This window comes from Panthera onca, chromosome X (assembly GCF_046562875.1).
Source record: "Panthera onca isolate mPanOnc1 chromosome X, mPanOnc1 haplotype 2, whole genome shotgun sequence".
In the NCBI taxonomy this organism is placed as follows: Eukaryota; Metazoa; Chordata; class Mammalia; order Carnivora; family Felidae; genus Panthera; species Panthera onca.
This window is the reverse complement of record NC_138357.1, coordinates 2,868,808-2,891,251: the sequence shown is the minus strand read 5'-3', so window position 1 is coordinate 2,891,251 and position 22,444 is coordinate 2,868,808. Positions and strand designations below refer to the sequence as shown.

General features: G+C 44.2%; 1 protein-coding gene across 1 annotated transcript in view; it reads left to right on the top strand.

Moving 5' to 3' along the window:
* ZNF185 (zinc finger protein 185 with LIM domain) overlaps nucleotides 1–22,444 on the top strand; it is a 101,056-nt gene that overhangs the window by 1,285 nt on the left and 77,327 nt on the right. The gene's annotated exons all lie outside the window — the stretch shown is intronic.

The window sequence follows — 22,444 nt, the reverse complement described above, 5'->3', positions numbered from 1 at the left end:
GGTGTCCCTCACCGAACTGTCCAGAGTTCGTACGTCCTGTCCATCCGTATCTACTGCCTCAGGGAACCTCTGGTCTGCTCACTTGTTTTATTCACCCATTCATTGTACACGTTTTTTGGGCACTGCCTGGGCTTCAGTGGTGAATGAAACAGGTACAGCCTGGAGCTGACATTGCAGTGGAGCTACCCTCCCTGCCGCAGAGGGCTTTTATGACTCCTTGCTCTGCCCTGTATTCCTGACTCAGACCTACATCACTCCCCACCCCCACCCCCATCCGTTTGGAGAAAATCCAACTGCCCGGGAAGGCTAGCCTTGGCGTCCCTATGGGGATTGTTAGAAATGATGGGGCCCCACCTCAGACCTACTGAGCAGAGACTCTGTGAGCCTGCCACTCTGCTTACGGGCTCCACGCATGGTTCCTCACCACTGAAGGAGACTCCCACCAGGTCACCAAGTCCAGCTAGAACCTTGCTTCAGTTATTGCAAGACTGAACTTGTCTTGCTAACCAGCCCGAGTCCCTGGGCCACCCCAATCTGTCCCTTTCCTGATGGCTGATAGCCTTGTAGTACACCTCCCTAAAATAACATCCTAGAGAACCAAGCTAGGCCTGCGCCTCTCCCCCATGGCATATCCATCTGTAAGATCAGGCTGGAGGGAAGGCAGTTCTCTCCCAGCTTGAGGACAGCTGAAAGTCCATGTCCAGTTCTGCATGTTCATTGGGAAGGTCTCTCATTTCAGTCCCTCCTCCCTCCCCGTTGATACTGACCTAGTTCAGCACCTGGCCCTCTCTATACCTGGATCGGGTGTACTGGGACAGCCAAGATGATCTGTCTGCCTCCCCTGATCCAGACTTTATGTATCTCCAGGTCATCCTTCCTAAAAGAGACCTAGATCTGTCCCTCCTCTGTCAAAAACACTTCAGTGGGTCCCAACTTTCTCTGGAACACATTCTGCAGCCAGTTTTTCACAACCTGTGCTCAGCCTGCCTTTCCAGCCTTTTCCACTGGGCTTCACACCTACTGCACTCCAGCCAAACTGCTCATGCCTTGTCAGACGTCCCCTTGCTCACATTGCCCTGGCTGCCTGTCCTGTCCTCTCCCTGTTATGTCCCCAAATCCAAAATAGCCAGATCCCTTCCCTGCAAAAAGCCTACCCTCTTTCTCCCAATTGGAAATCATCCACTTGCTCGGGACTCCCAGCCTGTAGCTCTCAATCTTCGCTTTATTTAATGTATTCCCTCGGTGTACTTCCTCCCACCCCTACCACGCTAGGAGCTCCTTGAGGGCAGAGCCAACCAACATCCCCACAGCACCAAGTGGGTGCTCAAGAAATGGGGGTAATTACCTGCCTGGCTTGAAATCCTAGAGTAACTGTAGCAATAGAAGGAAACAGCCAGTGGGACTGGTTGGAGTAGGGGTTCCAGGCCTGGCATTCATTCGTGGAATTGGGAGGTCTGTGAATTCTATGAATTGGCCACAACCTTTGGGACATCCGTGAGTATGTGTCTTTTGTCAGCAGAGGGCACAGAGCTGTCAGCTTTTCAAAGATGACTATGGCCCAATACAAAATCCAAGCTGGTGGGATGGGTGCCAGCAGCTGTAGGGAAGCCTGCTTTTGAGGAAGGGTCCAAGAGAGAGACAAGTTGACAGGGAAGAGGCCAGAGTGGAGCTCCCAGGCCTCATTAGCATCTCCATCTGCGAGTGTTCGTGGACCAAGAGGTGGCTGTGGCCAGCTGCTCTGCCTGTAGGTCCATGACTTCAAGATAGAGAAGGACTGGAAGCAAGGTAGAAGTGGACTTGTCAGATGGGACAGAAATGCGTTAGGCCTCTGGCCACAGCCCTTCAAGTGCTGGTGTGCATTTCTATCCACTGACTAGGATATCCTTGCCTTGCTGTGTGATAATAGCCCTTGCTGGTAGAAAGTTCTCCCTTCTGCTGAACTGAAATACCTCTCTGCAACTCCCCTTGCCTTCCCTCTCTCCACCCAGCACCAGCAAGCTAGCCTATAAGCTCCTCATGGCTCCTCAGCTGCATTCTGCTCTGCATCGCTCACCTCAGGGTATCTGGTCCTGCTGGGCAAGCAGCCTGTTCTTTCAAACTTTCTTTCCAACATCATTCACTCCTCACAGCTTTTGCCCTACAGTCTCTCTCTCCTGGCTTCCTACAAAGCCCAGCCTGCACTGCCATCAGTCATTGGCTCAGCTGCCCGGGTCTCCTACAAGCCGCTACACTCCTCAAGGTCCAGGGACTTTGGATTTGTTTCTCTGCCTCTGAAGTCCTGTGCAGTGGCTGCTCCTGGGACCAGACTGAAAGGGTATTTAGAGGACAAAGCTACTAACACCCACTTTGACCAGCTGGGGGAGCCCCAGAGAGAAGAAGCCATGGCATAGGGCACTCAGGCAATTAGCGGAGCCAGGACTAAACCACAAGCTCGGAATCCCCTAGGTTAGTGCACCCCACATTATCCACCAAGATTCAGGCAGTTTACACATCAAAGGTGCCCATCTGGGGAGGAAGGGACACAGGCTCTAATCTGAGGCTTTGCAACATGAAGGGCTCAAAAGGCACAAATAAGAGGAATGGAGACCAAAAAGAGGTATGTGGAGAAACACTAGAACCTTCCATCAGCAGCATGCACCTCTTTACCCCAGCACTGCCTAGTTGTCAATTGTGGAAGACTTCAAATGATAATGGACCCAAATTAGAGCCTACGCTTTGCCAGCTCTTTCACCCACTCAGCCCCAGAAGGTTTGTTCACATTAGATCCTTCAGCCCAGAAAACTTTCTAGCATGAACTGGGTAGGGGAGAAAAAGAGGGAAGAGAGTGAAAGCCTCTCAGCCCTTGCCCTGTACTGCAACTCTTGGGAGACACCTTCTCTAGTAGGTACTAGTAGACATACACACCACTGGCTTTGTTCTCTGTGGGGAGGGGTGGGGACCATCAATTCAGAAAATATTAACTGAGCACCTGCTAAGTCCAAAGGGATGCAGAAGTGACCAAGATAGAGCACTTACCCTCAGAGAGTCCCACAGAGAAAGTAATATCCCAAGTGCTCTTTCCCTTAAGAGCAAAGGTCCACAAACTGAACTTGGGGTTGAATCCTGTTTGTCTGTGTTTAGTCAGTAAAATTTTATTGGCATACAGCCACATCCATTTGTTGACATGTCTGTGGGTGCATCCATGCTACAACGGCAGAGTTGACCAGTTATGACAGATCTGTAACTCACAAAGCCTAAAATATTTCCTGTCTTCCCCCTTACAGAAAGTTTGCCAACCTCTGCTTAAGAGTGACTAATAGGCCAACAGGTACTTGAAAAGATGCTCTCAACATCTCTAATGGTTAGAGAAATGCACATATCAAAACCATAATGAGATACCACCTCACACCCATTAGAATGGCTACTTTTAAGCCAGGCAGAGAAAGACATACCATATGTTTTCACTCATATGTGGATCTTGAGGAACTTAACAGAAGACCATGGGGGAGGAGAAGGGGGGAAAAAGTTACAGAGAGGGAGGGAGGCAAATCATAAGAGACTCTTAAGGATTGAGAACAAACTAAGGGTAGATGAGGGGTGGGGAAGAGGGGAAAGTGGGTGATGGGCGGGGAGAAGGGCACTTGGGATGAACACTGGGGGTTGTGTGGAAACCAATTTGACAAATTATATTTAAATAAAATACATAAATTAAAAAAATACAAAGCACTGTAAATCTGAAAGATATAGAATATATTTTAACCTGTTTTATAAACATACTCCATTTAGGAATATTAAAAATTATTGACCTCTTATTCATCAAATATTTTTACACTAAAAAAATAAATAAATACATACATACATATAGGGCAAGCCCACTTTGGCCAGCTGGAAAAGAGAAGGAATGGCCTTCTAGCTTCCAGGCCAAGGGAAGCACTGTGGTCTGTGCCTGGAAATGGTAGGACGTGAGGTTGCAAGGGTCAAGGAACTTGGACTTGATTGCCCACTGAAGAGTGACATGGTGGCCTTTGTGTTTATATGATGAAAAGAGTGCAAGGGGGACCAGAGGCAGACACCACTGTAAGCGGTGGCTTGTGGCCCCTTCGTCCATCATCAGAGTGCATTGCTCCCATCTCCACTTCCATCAATACATCTCAAGGGGTGGACATTTTGGGGGGGGCAATTACTCAATCTACCACAGTGGCCAGTAAGGTACAGCCTCCAGCTGGAAGGGAGCCAAAGGACAGACAAGTCCCAACAGGCTCAGCAGCCATGAATCTAGGGAAAGTCATCCCCTCACCAAGGTGACAGAGGTAGGTCCCTGGGTAAAGGGCCGATGCTCCAACCTCCTGACAGGCCACGGGCTTCAAACAAACTGCTGGATCCCTGCAGCCCTGTCTGCCAAATACTACTGAAATAACTCACTGGGCTAGTTTGGCACTGAGTGATGATTGCAAATCCTGTACAGAGGTCACTAATATGATGGTGCAGGTTTAGAAGGTGCTGAGAAATGTGGGTGGATCTGCAGGGCGGGTTTGGAAAGGCCTAAGAATCCAGTGGCCCAGGTGAGCAAGTGTTAGGTCTCAGCACTGCCTCAAGGCCTGGGACTGGTTCTCATGTCCTGGCAGGAGAGGAACTAGGATTTGGACATGCCTCTTTGTGCTATATTTGGGGCTGGGATTAGTGTTTGGGGAAGTGAAGCACAGGCTAAGCTAAGGCCACCTGAAGACCATCTAGCCATAGCCAACCAAAAGGGCTTTAATACGGGCCCAGGTGGTGCTGAGAGCAAGCCTGCAGAGACTGGGCCTAGATGCAAAGCCCCAAGGCACTGTAGGCTGTACAGGACAGGCTGCATTGAGGTACCGCAGAACCAAGGGTCCCGACGTCCTTGTCCTATTCACAGTCAATTGTCTGATTGCTTCCTTCATCAAAGTCAGTTCTGGCCAGGCCACTGAATGCTAAAAAGCTGCCTTCAGTGTTGAGCCCAAGATAACCTTTGACATCTATGGCCCCTCTAAACCAGGGACCCTGCAGGCAGTCTGATCTGGAGCTTTAAAGGGACTCCCACTGGACTAGGAAGCCCATTGCTCATGGCAGCACATGGGGGCCTCTCCCCAGAATGCCTTCTGCTGTCCTTGCCTGGCTGACTCCTACAAGTCTTTACTGGGCTGGCAGCCAGGCCAGGTGAAGCTCCTGCTGTACTCTCTCCCAGGCTCCCACTGTGCCTGCCTGGGGCTTCTTCCACCCATGACTCTAGCCCAAGACTCCTGGCTTGTGTACCTGCCTCCCTCCGCACTAAGAAGTACTTCAAGGCAGGGCCTGCCTGTGATCCCTGCAAGGCCAGCACAGGCATTGGCACTCTGGGGCCTACCTCTCTCCACCCCAGCAGGAGTGCTCCACAGAGCCAGAGAGAACCCTGCAACAATGAGAAAACAGTAATGACCCATTTTCAAATCCAGTCACATTTACAGGCACTGGGAATTAGGACATCAACATATCTTTTGGGGGGACATAATGCAACCCATAACAGGACCCATCATCTGATCTCCAGTGCCCAATGAGTGCTTCATTCCTAAGAGTTTCCCTCCCTCACTCTTTCTTCAGCACTGGAACGTGGGGGTGACTGAGAGAGCCAAAGGCTTCTAGAAGTGGGACTGAAGACTCTAGGTGTGCCACTGTTCTCAAAATGAATTTTATCATTTACATTAATATGGGGTCATTCAGGTGGGCCCTAATGCAATATGATGGCCTTTATGAGAAGAGGAAATAGAGATACGGACACAGGGAAGACAGCTATGTGGAGGACAGAGGCAGAGATTGGAGTGATGTGGCCCTGAGCCAAGGAATGAATGCCTGGGGTAATGCCAGAAGCTGGAGGCTGGAGGAGGTAGGAAGGATCTTCCCCCCCTGGAGGGAGCATGGCCCTGCCCACAGCTTGATTTCAAACTTCTGGCCTCCAGAACTGTGAAAGGATAAATGCCTGTTGTCTTAGTTTCCCCCACCCCCACCCCCCACCACCACCGATGTGTGGCACTTGATTGCAGCAGCCCCAGGACACTCCTACAGACACTTGAACAAATGTCCCCTAGCTCCTCACAGCAAGACAGAAGCAGAATCCTTGCCCATCTTCCCATTCTAATGCCAGCACCCCCTTGTGCAGCCTCTCTGAGCTTACCACTTCCACCTTAATTGTGAATAAACAGTGCTCCTCAGCTTCAAAGCACTTTGGACATACTAATTAACTCTCAGTTAATTGGATGAAATAACGTGAAGCTCTAGTGACATCATTTCCATTCCGTGCCCAGATCTAGCCACAGGCAGTCTGGTGACTGCTGGGCTGTGAGCCCGTCTTGTGGTAACATGTTGTGCCTTTTGCAACCGTCCCACAGAACACTGATCTGGGAGGGCCCTCTACCCTCCTCCACTCCACAGGCTTTAGAAAATGACCAGCTATGGGCACTCTTGGCCAATAAAGTACACATGACACAAATGGTTCTGTGACTGTGTGTGTCTGTGTCTGATCTACACACCCCTGCCCTGTTCCACATCACTGAGATGCTCTTACTGGAATTTTTAAACAAAAGACTACAAAAACTCAGATGTGTCTTCAGATATCCCAGAAATAACCCTGTGGGGCTCTTTCTTTCACCCTCAGAGCCTGTGTATCCCCCTTGTGGAACAAAGGAGAAGAATCCCCTTACTCTTTCTATTCAGGACCCCAACAGATGAACAGTACTTGAGCTGGGCAAATAGCTGTTTGCAATGCCTGGAGGCAGGAGCCTATTCCAAGTTAGGGTGGGGAGACATTTAGACCACAAGGATCATGAGGCATGGTGGGGAGGGGCAGGGCTGCAGCTGTCCTTACCACACCAGGGTCCCCCGTGGGTAGATAGTAGATGTGCTATGGTGCACAGAGTCAGGGGACTGGTTTGATGTCCTGTCTTCAACTATGCCACTGATAACATGGATGATGTCAACAGCCTCGTCCCAGGTCTCCCTGACTCTATTTGGGCCTGCCTTTGTCTTCCCCCCAGCAGCCAGGGTCTCCATGAGCCAGGCAATCTGCTCTTGCCAGTCCCCCCTAAATGCCAGGCAAAAGCTGCTCATTTCCCTCACCCCGTGTGTCCCAGCACATAGGCTGGAACATTGTCAATGGTACTTGTAACAAATAAAGAAAGGCCATTCCTATTCAATTCTCTTCCAATCCTGCAGACTACTGGGGGCAGGGGGAACCCTTCAAATTTGGTGCTCTTGTGTTTTTAAACTGTATTGAAACAAAAGACACAAAAGAATATGCATATTATGCATATCATATATAAGTGTACAGCTTGAAGACAGCTCACAAAGACAGCATGTCTGTATAAAAGCACTCAGATCAAGAAACATAATATGACCAGCACACCACAAGCCCCTTCTCTTGGTCCCCCCCTACTCACTATGTGTCTGTGGCTAACCGGTATCCTAGACATCTAGCAGCAGAGATTAGGTTTGCCCATTTTTATATTTTACATAAATGGAACCACACTGTATGTGCTCTTACACATCTGGCTTCTGCCCCTCCACGTTATGTATGAGAGCCTCATCCATATGTTTGCAGTTGGAGTTCATGCTCCACTGTTGTGGACATGCCATGACTGACTTGTTCTTTCTACTTTGATGGGCATTGGGGTTGCTCTTGGTTATTATAAATAATGCTGCTATGGATATTCCTTTTGTATGCCTTTTGTCGAACATGTATATGCAATTGTGTTGACTATATACCTGTTTTAGTTTGCTCAGACTACCATGAAAAAGTACCACAGATGGGGTGGCTTAAACAACCGAAATTTAGTTTCTTACAGTTCTGGAGACTAGAAGTCCAAGATCAAGATGTCAGCAGCTTCACTTTCTTCTGCAGCCTCTGTCCTTGGCTTGCAGACTTCTCTTCTCCCTGTGTCTTCACATGCTCCCTCCGTGCATGTCTGTGTTCTAATCTCCTCTCATTATAAGAGGTCATATTGGCCTAAGGCCCACTCTGTTCCAAGTGGGACTCTAATGACTTCATTTTTACTGAATAACTCCTGAAATACCCTAGTTCTAAACACAGTTACATTCTGAGGTACAGGGCAGGGTAGAAGAATTCAATATATGAATTTTGGAAGGACACAATTCAACTTATAACAATAATGGGGTTGTTGGGTCAGAGAACTCATATATTTAGCTTTAATAGATAAAGACAAAGAATTTTCCAAAGTGGTTGTACCAAATTATCCTCCCATCTGCAATCTGCGAGTGTTCTAGTTGCCCCCATATCCTTGCCAACATTTGGTGTTCTTTCTTTTAAATGTGACATCTTATGGCCTTAATGTGCATTTTCCTGAGAACTACTGAGACGGAGTACCTGTTCTGATCTTTACCTGCTTTCCTATTAGCTCACCTACCCTTAGTGTTGATTTATAGTTGTTTATTTGTTTGTTTCTTTGATATATTGTGGATGAGTATTCTGTTAGATTTCTGTATTGTGAAGATCTCCTCTCATGTTTGGGGTGGATTTTCATTTCAACAGTATGTTTTCATGAACAGAGGTTCTTCGTTTTCATTTATTCCACTTATCAAATGTTTATTTGATATTTAGTACTTTTTGTGTCATGGTTGAGAAATTTTTCACCACTCAAAGTTCACGAAGATATTCTCTTGTTTTTCTTTTAGAAGCTTTGTTGTTTTACCTTTCATATTTAGACCTGCAGTCTGTCTGAAACTAATTTTTTGTATCATATGCAGTAGGATCCAAGGACATTTTTTTCCCACATGAGTACCCAATTAAATGATGTTGTGTCCTTGTAAGGGTATCATCTAGAAGATATTAATTTTTTTTAATTTTTTTAAATTTACATCCAAGTTAGTTAGCATATAGTGCAACAATGATTTCAGGGGTAGATTCCTTAATGCCCCTTACCCATTTAGCCCATCCCCCCTACCACAACCTTTCCAGCAACTCTATGTTCTCCATATTTAAGAGTCTCTTATGTTTTGTCCCCCTCCCTGTTTTTATATTATTTTTGTTTCCCTTCCCTTGTGTTCATCTGTTCTGTGTCTTAAAGTCTTCATATGAGTGAAGTCATATATTTGTCTTTCTCTGACTGACTAATTTCGCTTAGGGCATAATACCCTCCAGTTCCATCCACGTAGCTGCAAATGGCAAGATTTCATTCTTCTTGATTGCCGAGTAATACTCCATTGTATATATATACCACACTTTCTTTATCCATTCATCCATCGATGGACATTTGGGCTCTTCCCATACTTTGGCTATTGTTGATAGTGCTGCTATAAACATTGGGGTGCATGTGCCCCTTTGAAACAGCATACCTGTATCCTTTGGGTAAATACCTAGCAGTGTAATTGCTGGGTTGTAGGGTAGTTCTGTTTTTTCATTTTTTCAGGAACCTCCATACTGTTTTCCAGAGTGGCTGCACCAGCTTGCTTTCCCACCAGCAGTGCAAAAGAGATCCTCTTTCTCCACATCCTCACCAACATCTGTTGTTGCCCAAGTTGTTAATGTTAACCATTCTGACAGGTGTCAGGTGGTATCTCATTGTGGTTTTGGTTTGTATTTTCCTCATGATGAATGATGTGGAGCATTTTTTCATGTGTTGGTTGGCCATCTGGATGTCTTCTTTGGAGAAGTGTCTATTCATGTCCTTGTCCATTTCTTCACTGGATTATTTGTTTTTTGGGTGTTGAGTTTGATAAGTTCTTTATAGATTTTGGATACTAACCCTTTATCTGATATGTCGTTAGCAAATATCTTCTCCCATTCTGTTGGTTGACTTTTAGTTTTGCTGATTGTTTCCTTCACTGTGCAGAAGCTTTGTATTTTGATGAGGTCCCAATAGTTCATTTTTGCTTTTGTTTCCCTTGCCCCCAGAGACGTGTTGAGTAACAAGTTGCTGCGGCCAAGATCAAAGAGGTTTTTGCCTGCTTTCTCCTTGAGGATTTTGATGGCTTCCTGTCTTACATTTAGGTCTTTCATCCATTTTGAATTTATTTTTGTATATGGTGTAAGAATGTGGTCCAGGTTCATTTTTCCATGTCACTGTCCAGTTTTCCCAGCAATACTTGCTGAAGAGACTGTCTTTATTCCACTAGATATTCTTTCCTGCTTTGTCAAAGATTAGTTGGCCATATGTTTGTCGGTCCATTTCTGGGTTCTGTATTCTGTTCCATTGATCTGAGTGTCTGTTTTTGTGGCAGTACCATACTGTCTTGATGATTATACCTTTGTAATACAGCTTGAAGTCCATAGATGATGTTAATTATTTATTTATTTTTATTTTTTTAAATATGAAATTTATTGTCAAATTGGTTTCCATACAACACCCAGTGCTCATCCCAAAAAGTGCCCTTCTCAATACCCATCACCCACCCTCCCCTCCCTCCCACGCCCCCCCCCCCATCAACCCTCAGTTTGTTCTCAGTTTTTAAGAGTCTCTTATGCTTCGGCTCTCTCCCTGTCTAACCTCTTTTTTTCTTCTTCTTCCCCTCCCCCATGGACTTCTGTTAAGTTTCTCAGTGGATGATGTTAATTTTGATTACCCAAAGTGATAGCCAAGTTCTCCCCTGTATAGTTGCATTCCCCCCATGCAAATAATTTTCATGTAACTTGCCCCCTCCCATAGACTTAGCATCCATTGATGATTTTTTTGCAATGATGATTGCAAAATGTTGAGAAAAGTGTTTTTTAATGTTATGTTACAGATAATGTGTATTGGAAAGTCCATCCTTTGCCTACTGCCCTGCGCTATACTGCTACCATTTCATTAGATTCTCAAACACTTGGTAAATTTTCTACTTTAACAATAAGAGAACAGGCCTCAGTCTTAAACCATTCATAAAACCACAATATTTTCGTTAATATGTCATATTATTCCCTTTTTATTGTAATGTTTCTTTTTATGGCTCCCCTCTATGGCAAATGACTAGTTTTCCATTTGGAATAGTAATATAAAATTTACCTTTTATGTAAATATGTATGACTTTGGAAGAATGAGTCAATTTAAAGAACACATTTTAAGTAAATAATTGTATACGTAGTACTTAGATATGGCAAAAATTGGTGAAGATAGCATGCAAGTAACTAAAGTGTGGACAATACTGACTCCCAGTAACATGTCCTAGATCCACAGGGAGACACTAGCTCCATAGTTCAACTCTCAGTCACTTTCCTGAGCTCACCTGTGGCAACCGTCCTTATCAGACACATACTATAAATGAACTACGTTTACTATGTTTAAGGAAATGAATTAAAAACTCAAAAGATATCTACAGGGAACAGGATTGAAATCATATAGAGTGTACTCTCTGATAATAATGCAATTAAGCTACAAATTGATAATAAAAGCAGCTGGAAATTTTAGCATGTTTGGAAATTAGGCAACATACTTCTAAATAACTATAGGTCAAAAAATCATACTGGAAAGTTGAAAATATTTTCAATATTAAAAAAAATTAATGTTTATTTTTGAGACAGAGAGAGACAGAGCACGAGCAAAAGAGGGGCAGTGAGAGAGGGAGACACAGAATCCGAAACAGGCTCCAGGCTCTGAGCTGTCAGCACAGAAACTGATGCGGGGCTTGAACCCACAAATCACGAGATCATGACCTGAGCTGAAGTCGAACGCTTAACTGACTGAGGTACCCAGGTGCCCCTATTTTCAATATTTTAATAAGGAAAATAATACACATAAAAATTTTGTTTGAGGGGAGGTGTATCAATCAGGGTCAACCAAAGAAATCAATAATAGTTATATAAACAAGTTTATTACCAGGAAGTGGCTTACATTATGCTGGGGGCTGACCAGGAAGCCATAGGACAGACTAGGAAGAAGGGCAGGCCTCCTGGGAATGGCAACTTTAGCTCCTGTGAGAGAGTTCCAGCTCTGTTCTTAAGGCCTTTCAATGGATTGAATCACACCCACCCAGATTATCCAAGGTAATTTCCCTTAAAGTCAATTGATCACAAGGGCACCTGGGTGGCTTAGTTGGTTAAGCATCCAACTCTTCATTTTGGTTCAGGTCATGATCTCATGGTTTGTGAGATGGAACCCCATGTTGCAAGCCCTGTGCTTTCTTGGGATTCTCTCTCTTCTCTCTCTCTGCCTCTCCCCTGCTCGTGTGCTCACTCTCTCTCTCAAAATAAATAGTTGGTTTCTAAATGGAAAAAAAAAGATAAGCAGCAATGAATAATAAATGGAAATTTGATGGAGGCTTTCAAAATGCCTCATATTTGATATCTGTAATCTATTATTTTAAAATGTATCTTCAAAAAAAATAAATGTTAAGTCCCTTACCAAAAAAAAAAAAAAAAGAAAAAAGAAAAAAAGAAAGCCAATTGATTATAAGGCTTTAATCACATCAATGAAATGCCTTCACAGCAACACCTAGAAGAGTGTCTGATTGAGTAAATGGGGAGGGTAGCTTAGTCAAGTTGACATGTAAAATCGACTATTATGGGGCAGGGGACTTTTAATTGCTGATTCAATTTTTAAAGGGTTATAAGACTATTTGGACTTCTCTAAGTTGCATTTTTTTCTATGAATTTGTATTTTATTTCAAACTTCTAGATTATCCTTCAATTGCAAACCAAGTCTTGCAGCATCAATTCATATTAATGTAAGTGATAAAATTCAATTTGAGAACAATAACACACCAATAGTCAAACTTTCTAATGAAATGCATTTTTTTAAGGAGGCTTCATGCCCAGCGTGGAGCCCAACATGAGGCTTGAACTCATGACCCTGAGATCAAGACCTGAGCTGACATCAAAAGTCTGCCACTTAACCGACTGAGCCACCCAGGTGCCCCAAAATGTATTTTAATTTTTTTTTAGTTTTTTAAATGTTTTATTTATTCTTGAGAGAGAGAGAGAGAGACAGAGTGCAAGCTGAGGAGGGGCAGAGAGAGAGGGAGACACAGAATCTGAAGCAGGCTTGAGGCTCTGAGCTGTCAGCACAGAGTCCAATGTGGGACTCTAAATCACTAACTGTGAGATCATCACCTGAGCCGAAGCCAGAAGCTTAACCAACTGAGCCACCCAGGCGCCCCCCAAAATGCATTTTAAATAAATGTGAACATCCTTCAGTTACCTTCATATCTTTGGTATCCTTAATACCTTCATGCCCTAGGACCCAAAGCTGACAAACCAGGTTGAGGAAGTTTCCTTGGCCACACAATTTTTCCAGCTCCACCCCTGCTTTACTCTCCTGAAACTCCCCACCCCGCCCTGCATACCTTACTCAGGAGCCACAGTCCTTAATCTTTGGAGTACATCTGAATCTCCAGGGACATTTGTTAAAAATGAGAATTGTCAGACCTTATCTCAAAGAATTAGGAGCTCTAGGGGTAAAGCCTGGACATGTGTATGTTTCAAAGGTTGTCTCTTCCCCTCCTGACCTGCACCTTCAGGAAGGTTCCTCTCAAGGTGAGCTTTGACCTCCAGCCTGGCAGAGGAAGTAGAATCTGTCAAATATAAAGTCCCTCAGCACCCCATCCACACTGGAGGTATGCATCCACATGTGCGTACTATCCCTTCTAGGGCTTTCAGAACCAGCAAACTGAGTCTCCTGGGGGAATTTAGTGGTACCCAGCAGAGAGATTTTTCTGAAGGTCTCTGGCTGCCTCAGATTGCTCTCCAGACTCAGCCACTCCTGAGTGGAGTGGCCTTGGGCAAATGACCTCATTGCTCTGAGTTTCAGTGTCCTAATCTGGACCATGTGTAATTCTCTCTCTCTCCTTTCAAGCAGTCAGATAGTCAAGGTTAGGCTGCCCAAATACAAGTCATTCTCTGATCTTTCTAGAAATATCTTGCTAAAAGCCAATTACATGCTTTCTTTCAAATGTGACATTCTGTACAGGTGTTTAAACTCTGGCATAAGCAGCAAGTTGTATCAGCCTCTCTTCCATTTAAGGCCTGCACAATTCTAGTAATTTAATTTTGACCAAAAAAAGAAAGTCTCCTTAGGAAGTGTTAGAAAAAAAGGGAAGACAAGTCCCTCAAGAGAATTTTCCCAAGACATCTACTAACAGAGGCTGTTAGCAATATGTCTGGCATATAGTAACCTTTTAATAAGTATTAGCTTTGCCATTGGTGAGACTAGTGTAGCTCCCACAAATGCCCCCAACCCAGTTCCACATGTACTGAATAATTGAGCTAATAACAGTGGAGGTTAGGAGTCCAGCTCCACTTGTTAGCTGTGTGACCTTGGGCCTTTGCCTCCTCATATGTAAAATGGGGATAGTCCTAGTGTTTCCCTCAGAAGGCTGCTGTAGGGGTAGACTGAGATGATTTCTATAAAGCTCTGGGCACAGGGTCCAACATAGAAGGCATTAAAACCCGTCAGCTATTTAGGTATCTCTAATCACTCTCTTCAGTTGAGCCATGTCAAGCAAGGCATGCCCATTCATTAATAGCATCTTGGGCAGGTTTTAGAAGCTTGGTTATTGAAATAGAGAGCAGATTAAAATGTCAATCTCAGACTTGATTTAACTCTCCCTTCCCCTAGTGCAGCCTCCTTGAGGCCCTCACACCACCACACCCTCTTCAAGAAAATTAACGGACACTAACTCATGGGAGAGTTTTGAATTCTTGAGGGTTTTTTGGGAATCTCCACTGTCAATCCCCTGCCATGCACAAACCAGCTCCTACTCTCCTTCCTTCCCTGGTAGGGGGAGGTGTGGGAGTGGCAAGGGGTGGCAACAGTGGCTAGTGACAATGGTAAGGTCTCTGTTGCCATCTTTTGTACATCCTGGGCATTTTTAGCTGGTGGCTATAGTAGTCCTTGGCTCTTAGAGTGAACAAATCATTTGGGAGCAAGCAGTTCAAACCTAGTGGGCATCCTGTTCCCTCTATGCCATGCTCACTTCCTCTGCTCCTTGCAACAGGATGAGTCTTGGAAAATGTGACTCCTGATGCCTGATCTCTGACCTTTTCTTCTCAGGCTCCTTCCGCATTGGGGATTCTTTTTGGTGGAGCTGGGCAGGGCTCCTCCCTGACTTTCCTTAACATTCTACATGCACTCAACTCTTACCATACTGCTTAGGTGATGCCATGTCCTCTGTGGCTTCCAGGGGTCATTGAAAATTGCCTTTACCCCAACACACTTGGTCTCCATTCTGGAAAGTCCTTCTGAGGCCCAGTCCTATAATATCCTGCTGTCGGCTCATCTTCTCCACTTGGATGTCACATGAGCTCTTCAGTCTCATTCTCTCCCAAACCAGTTTCATTACCTGCCCCTCAGAATGGCAGTCCTGAAGACTAAATTCCTACTCAATCCCCTTCCTCAATTATTTCACATGAATAAATCTAATTCCTGAGTAAAAGATTTGTCCAAGTAACTGAAGCAAGTAGGCACCCTCTTTCTTTCTCATTCCTAGCCCAAACTCCCTCCAGGTTAAGCTCATTCCTTGTTCTAATGAACACCAAACCCCTGTCCTATTTGTGCACTGGCCAGTTTAACCCCTCCAGACCAAGGGACATGAGGTCTAGTGGGGTACTGCCTGTGGAACCTGGGAATGGTGGCCAGGGAAAGGGGAGATGAAAGTATATCCCCGCCATATAGGAATGTTTCTGCTGGTGCAAGAAACTTGCATCAAAGTGGCCACAAATGAGCTAATAGAAGACAGACAAATGTGAATCCACATTTACTTAGCTTTATGTGGAGTCCTGACTTCATAGGGTGGGGCCCTGCCTGTGCCAGTTTCCTGATCCCTTCCTCTTCTTCCCAAGCTCATGGAGCAGGAAGCCCACTCCTTCCCCCACCCCCATTTAGGGTTGGCATTTTATATTCTTATCTTTTCCATTATTTTTTTCTTCCTTCTATTATCTTGAAGCACATGCTGACCTTCTCTCTCTACCCTGCTTTTTTCCCTGGAGAAATATAATAAATGAATAAAGATTTATTCATCTCGAAAAAACTTCTGTGAATCGAGCTTTTACGCATATGGAATGAGCTGTAAAGAAACTTGATTGATGGTGGCATTTCACTCACAGGACATTCTCTCCTTCCTTCCCACTCTCCCTCCATCCTTCTCCTTTTTTGCAAGCATTGACAGAGCAGCCCGTATCCCCTGTGGGCATAGCCAGGGGCTGAGACCTGTGACCTGAAAGAGCTCTCAGCTACCCCAAGAAGACATGACTTTCACTTTCCACCTCTGCCTCCTCCTTCCTTGAGGCCTGAAGCTCTAAATGGGTATGGTCTCTGCCATATTCAGGCTCCCCTCCAGGCTATTCTTTCCACCACCAACTCTTTCCATTTTTCCCCCAATATCATTCTATCTCTACCCACTGACTCCCACCACATTCCAGTGGCTGGTCTTGCCTCAGAACTCAGTGACTTTTTAAGCCTCTTAGGCACTTTTGTATCCCCTACCAGACAGAGCTACCTGGGACCAAGGCCTGGCTCAAGGCAGACACTCAGAACATGTGTGACCACCTGAAGCCTGCCTCTGGATGTCATTTCCCTCTGTCTGTATCACAGGGAGAGAAGCAAGGAATGGAGCTCAGGGAGCACCTTCTGGAATGACTTCATACAATCCTATACAATTGTGATATTTTAGAGCAAATATACATGAATTTTTTTAAAAAAACCTTTAAAAAGCAGAATTTAACCTGTTTTAAAAACACACCGAGTATTTACTGGGCTCCTACTTGTGAACAAGATTGTGACCTGAGCCAAAGTCAGACACTTTACCAACTAAGCCACCCAAGCACCGCTTTTATGGCAGTTTTATTAAAGAGAAAGTATACATTCAAAAGACTGTCACCTCTTCCAAGCCAGTTCCTAGAGAGGGACCCACTTGTCCAAGGAGGCTGTCTTGGTTTAGAACTCAACAGTGTGAGCCAAGCTCTGTGTGTTACTGGCTTGATGGGCATACTGGGCCCTAGCAGATTGGGCAGTAATGCCAGGAGGTATCCAGCTATGACTGTCTACTTTCAGTTTTGAAACATGGGCATTTGCAAAATAGCATCTTTGTTTTCTTTCTATATTGAGATGATCCCATTCCATTGTCCCAACACTTGCTGAGTACTTAGTGTGTGCTAAGCCTCATGCCTGTTAGGAAGAGGCAGGAGAGGAATGAGGACCAGTTTCTGTCTTCTGGAGCTTGTGAGCTGTGGGGGAGACAAAGGAAAATGAATGATGACCACATGATACACTCCACGAAGAGACTGAGCTACATGTGTTGATGTGGTAGTCACTCAGAGCTCAGAGGGGCTGCTGTGAAGAGGAAGCATCTCTCCTTCTGGTGGCTTTCGAGAAACTACAACTGTACGCAGTCCCATTGTACATCCAGTTCATGCTGTGTGAAGTCTTTGTTTTAGATCAAATTAATTCTTTCTCAGTTGGGGGAGATTTCTGATTCTAGCATCCAAGTGTGTCATAGATGACTTCACATTCACCATCTCTACAAACTTCTGATTTTGTAGAATTTATTTCTTCCAACCTCTGATCTTTATAGACTTAAAAGTGCTTTGTTAGAGACACTGATTTTCATTATTGGAGCTTGCCCGCCTCTGACAGTCAGCTCCTTGGCTGTGTTAATGTTTCTCTCTGTGCCCTCTGGGGGGCTGGCCTCTCCTTCCACCACAGAGGGTGTGGGAGCCCACAGGCACAGGCTTTATGGGGGTGACACATTGCTTTTGGCTCAAGGCACCACCCAGAAGCAGGAGGAACTCTTTCTTGGGCAACCCAATGACTGGCCTTGGCTCCAAAGCTTGAAAGCTCCCTGGCCAGAGGAGGTCTGGCACAACTTAAGTGGGTTCCTTGTGAAGTCTCTGGAGCCTCAGCATAGCTAGGTGGGCCGGGCTGGCCTGGCAACAACAGGGGCTGGCAGGGCTGGCTTGGGTGTTAAGAATAAACTCTCTTTTCTTTTTTGTTTTTATTAGTGTTTTTTTTTTTATTATGAAAGTAATACACTGTCATAAAAATCAAAGAGTACAGAATGGAATAAAGAGAAAACTCAAAGTACCTTCCCACTCAGCCCACACAAACCCATTGCCTAGAAGCAGCCATTCTGACCAGTTTCATGGGAAACCTTCCAGATACTTTCTATTATATACAAACATAAATATCAGAATGTATTTTTTTCAAAATCACTCTTTTAAAGAAAAAGGAGATATGCACACTTAAAAAGAATTGACATTACAGAAAATTTTAAAAAAGAAAGTAAAGTAACCCCGAATACATCTAAAGATAACAAGTATTAACATTATCCAAGGTGTTTCTCAATTCCTTTGAACAATTTTACAGAAATGAAATCACACTCTACATGCTGTCATGTATCTTAGGTAAACTTCTTTTCCCCTCTTGTTTAACAATATATTATAGGCATTTTCCATATCCATAACTAGAGACCTATAATCATCATCCTCATCACTCACATAGTATCCTGTGGTAAATTTTGAAAGTACCTATTGATGGAAACCTAGATTGTTACCAGTTTTTAAATGTCATAAACAATGTTACAATGAGTATACTTGTACTTATGTCCCCCACCCCATATCCCATGTATTTGCCACCTGAAGATAAATACAACTCAAAACCACAATGAGCTAACATTTTGTATGTACTATGTTGGTAATACAACAGGTCTGACAACATCAAGGGTTGGCAGGGATGTGGATCACTGGGAACTCTCAAGCAGTACTGAAAGGAATAGGAATCAGTGTTCTGTTGTCAGATAGAACACGCATGAATCCTATGACCCAGCATTTCCACTCCTGGGTATAATACACCCTAGAGCTATGGATCTCCGAGTGTAATTTCTGCACTAGTAACATCAGCATCACCTGGCATCTTCTTAGAAATTCGGATGGATTCCAAACCAAATCAAGAACTCTGGGGATGAGGTCCAGCACTCTGGGTTTTAACAAGCCCTCCAGAGGATTCTGATATTCACCAAAGTTTGAGAACTGCTCATCTGCGGAATCTCTTGCCTGTGTGATTAGATGTATAAGGGAATTTTCAGAGCCATGTTGTTCCTAACAACAAAACAACTATCAACTCACCAAATGGTAGAGATGGGGAGAAGTGGTCAGATTTCTGCATCTATTGGAAAGGTGGGGCTGAAGGATTTCCTAATGGATTAGATGTAAGGAGTGAGAGAAAGTGAAGAGTCAAAGATCACACCAAGGTTTTCAGCCCAAGCCACTGGAAGGATAGTGTGACCACCAACTTTGTAGGGACAGCTATGGGAAGAATGAGTCTGGAAGAAAAGGCTGATAAGGAGTTTGGTTTGGACACCAAATACAATGCCTAATAGATATACAAGTGGAGATATTGAATAGGTCTTGTGATACAGGAATCTGGAATTCAGGGGAAAGGCCTGAGTTGGAGATGAAAATATGGGATTCATCAGCCTTCATATGGTATTTAAAGACATGAGAGTTCTGGGTTATTCCAAAGTTAAGTTAGACAGGGTAGGAGTGAAGAGAAGAGGTCAAAGGAAACTTAAAAGGAGCTGATAAGGTCTAAGGGAAGCCAGGAGAGTAAGGTGTCCTGGAAGCCAGGAGAAAAGTGTTTCCAGAAGGAATGTTTCCTATGTCAAAAGCTGCTGACATATCTGGTAAAATGAGAACTAGAAACTGACCGTTTGATTTAGCAACATGGAAAGCAGTGGTAGCTTTGATAAGAGCCATCTCTGTGGAATGAGATAGAACAGAATCAGTCACAGGGAGTGTGGAGGGTTCTTTCCAGGATTGTTACTGAGAAGGGGAGAAGGGCAATAAATGGAGAACAGCTAAAGAGAAAGATGTGATCAAGAAAAAACTTTTTGGGGCGCCTGGGTGGCTCAGTTGCTTAAGCGTCCAACTTTGATTTAGGTCATGATTTTGTGGTTTCCAAGTTCAAGGCCCACATTGGGCTCTTTGCTGTCGGTGCCGAGGCCTGAGGCCCACTTTGGATCCTCTGTCTCCCTCTCTGTCTGCCCCTTCCCCGCTTGCACTCTCTGTCTCTCTCTCAAAAATAAACATTAAACAAAAGAAAAAACTTTTTTATGGTGGGAAAAATTATAACACATTTGCATGTTGATCAGAATGATCCAACCAAGAGGAAATAATTGATGACCCAAGAGAAAGGGCAAAATGTTAGTGGGATGTTCCTGAGTAAGTGGCAGGAGATGGGATCAAGAGCACAAGCAGAGACATTGGTCGTTCATCCCAAGCCAGGACAGGTCATCCTGAGTACCAGGACTCAGGACAAAAGGCTTAGACAATGATGCTGGCTAGTGGGTACATGTTTACCTGCATCACATTTTATATAATTTACATATATACCATTACGTGTGTGTGTGTGTGTGTGTGTGTGTGTGTGTGTGTATATATATATATATATATATATATATATATATATATATATATAAAATAAAGGGAATTTTTAAATGTTGGTATTGCTGGGTCTAAGGGAGTCTTCCTCTTTCATATTGTTATATATTTCTAGATGACCCTTCCAGAAATGTTACAACAATTAATACTCTCACCCCTAGGATACCCATTTTCACTTTTCCATATCTGAGAGAGGGATAGGAATTTCTGACTACATTTACATTTCCTTCATATGTTAATGAACTTCTTTTGTGAATTGTTTGTTCCCTTCTTTGCTGCCTATTTTCCTATTTGCTTGCTTTGAAAGGAGCCCTTTTTTATTTTAGGATGATTAAGACTTTCCCTGTCATATGTGGTACAAATAGCAAATAACTCTTCCTCGTTTGTCATTTGTCTAATAACAGTTACAGTGGGTTTTGCCATGCAGAAGTTTTCAATTTCTCTGTCTTTTATTTTATGATTTCTGGTTTTCATGACATACTTAGAAAGACCGTCCACACCCCAGGATTCCTTCTAGTACTTTTATGGTTTCAATTTTTTTACATTAAATTTCTGAGCCATCTGGAGTTTATTTCAGAGTGTGAGGTAGGAAATCCAGCTTGTTTTTCCAAATGGCCAGTTGTTCCAATATCATCTATTGAATGATACACCTTTAATCCGCTGATATGAAATGCCACCTTGATCATACACACTGCATTTGAAATGAACCTTTATCCTTTCCTTCATTTATTTGGCAAATATTTTTTGTGTACCCACTCAGGCACTGTACCAAGTGCTTGGGTGAGTGGGCAAGCATGAGATGTGTTTCTTACTGTATCCAGGCAGAAGGAAGGAGTGAGACAGGAGACAGTGACTTTGCAGAGTAGTGAGTGCTGGGGCAGAAGGGCAGCCCAGGAAGAGACACTTAACTGGGTCTTGGAGTGGGAGAGGGAAAGAGTAGTATCAAATGGCACCCCAGTTTCCAGTTTGGACACCTGGGTGAATGGAGTTACCTTATCACTCAGACCGAGAGCATAGAGGATCATGGCTCTGGCTGACTTGTGGTCAGTACATGCAGCAGGGCAAGACTGGAAGCTAGGAGATGTTGATGAGGTGAATGAAGACACTGGCTAGGACTAGCCTGGTCGTGGCAGTAGAAGTGGTTAGAAGTGCTCGGGATCTGGGTATATTTAGAAAGTAGAGCAGCAATCAGGACTTATTGATTGGTTAGATGTGGAGATGAGGGAAGAAAGAAAAATCAAGTTAGCCTTTGACTTGCACATCTGGGAGGTGCCACTGATGGAGATTAGGGAGACCTAGAGAAGAGAGATTTGGATGGGATGGAGTGATGGAGTTTTGTTTGGACATGTTTAGCTTGAGTGGACCTTTATACATTGAAAGGGAGGACAAAGATTTCCTGAATCCTCTTAGGGTCTTTGGTTGGGTCTTAAAACTAGACTGACAGAGACAGATTAACAAGAGAGAAGCATACACATTTATTTAATATAAGTTTTATGTGATATGGGAGCCCTCTAAGGAAATGAAGACCTGAAAAAATGGTTAAACCTGAGTGTTTTCATGCTAGGTTTGGTGAAGAGTGGAGAGTTGTGAAAAGATATGACAGGGTAAAGAGTTTGAGCTAAGTGTAATAAACTGGGGGGAACTTAGCAAAGCCTGTTTGTTCAGCTACTTCTTGGCATTCCCCTCCCCCTTGGATGTTCTTTTCCTAAGGGTATAGGTAGAGCACCTCTTACATGAGGGTCTTATGATCTGCTTTGGGGGGGGGCGGAGCAGAGGGAAGGTCAGAAACCTTCCTGCTTATGCTGTTTTGTCAAACTCCTTCATCTTAAAATATTGAATATACCATGGTACCATGTTTTGGGGTAGCATGTCCTAAAGCCCATCAACAGCCATATGGTGATTTCATTGAGCATCTCTCTATGTAACAAGCTCTATTCTTAGTACTGTCCATATAACCTTTACAATGAGGCAGATGCTGGTATTCTTACCTCTGTTGTACAGGTGAGAAGTGGAAACCCAGAGAGGACAAGTAACTTGCCCAAGGTCACACTGCTATTTATTGGCACAGCCAGGATTTTCACCCAGACAGTCCAGTTCCAGAGGCTGTGCTCC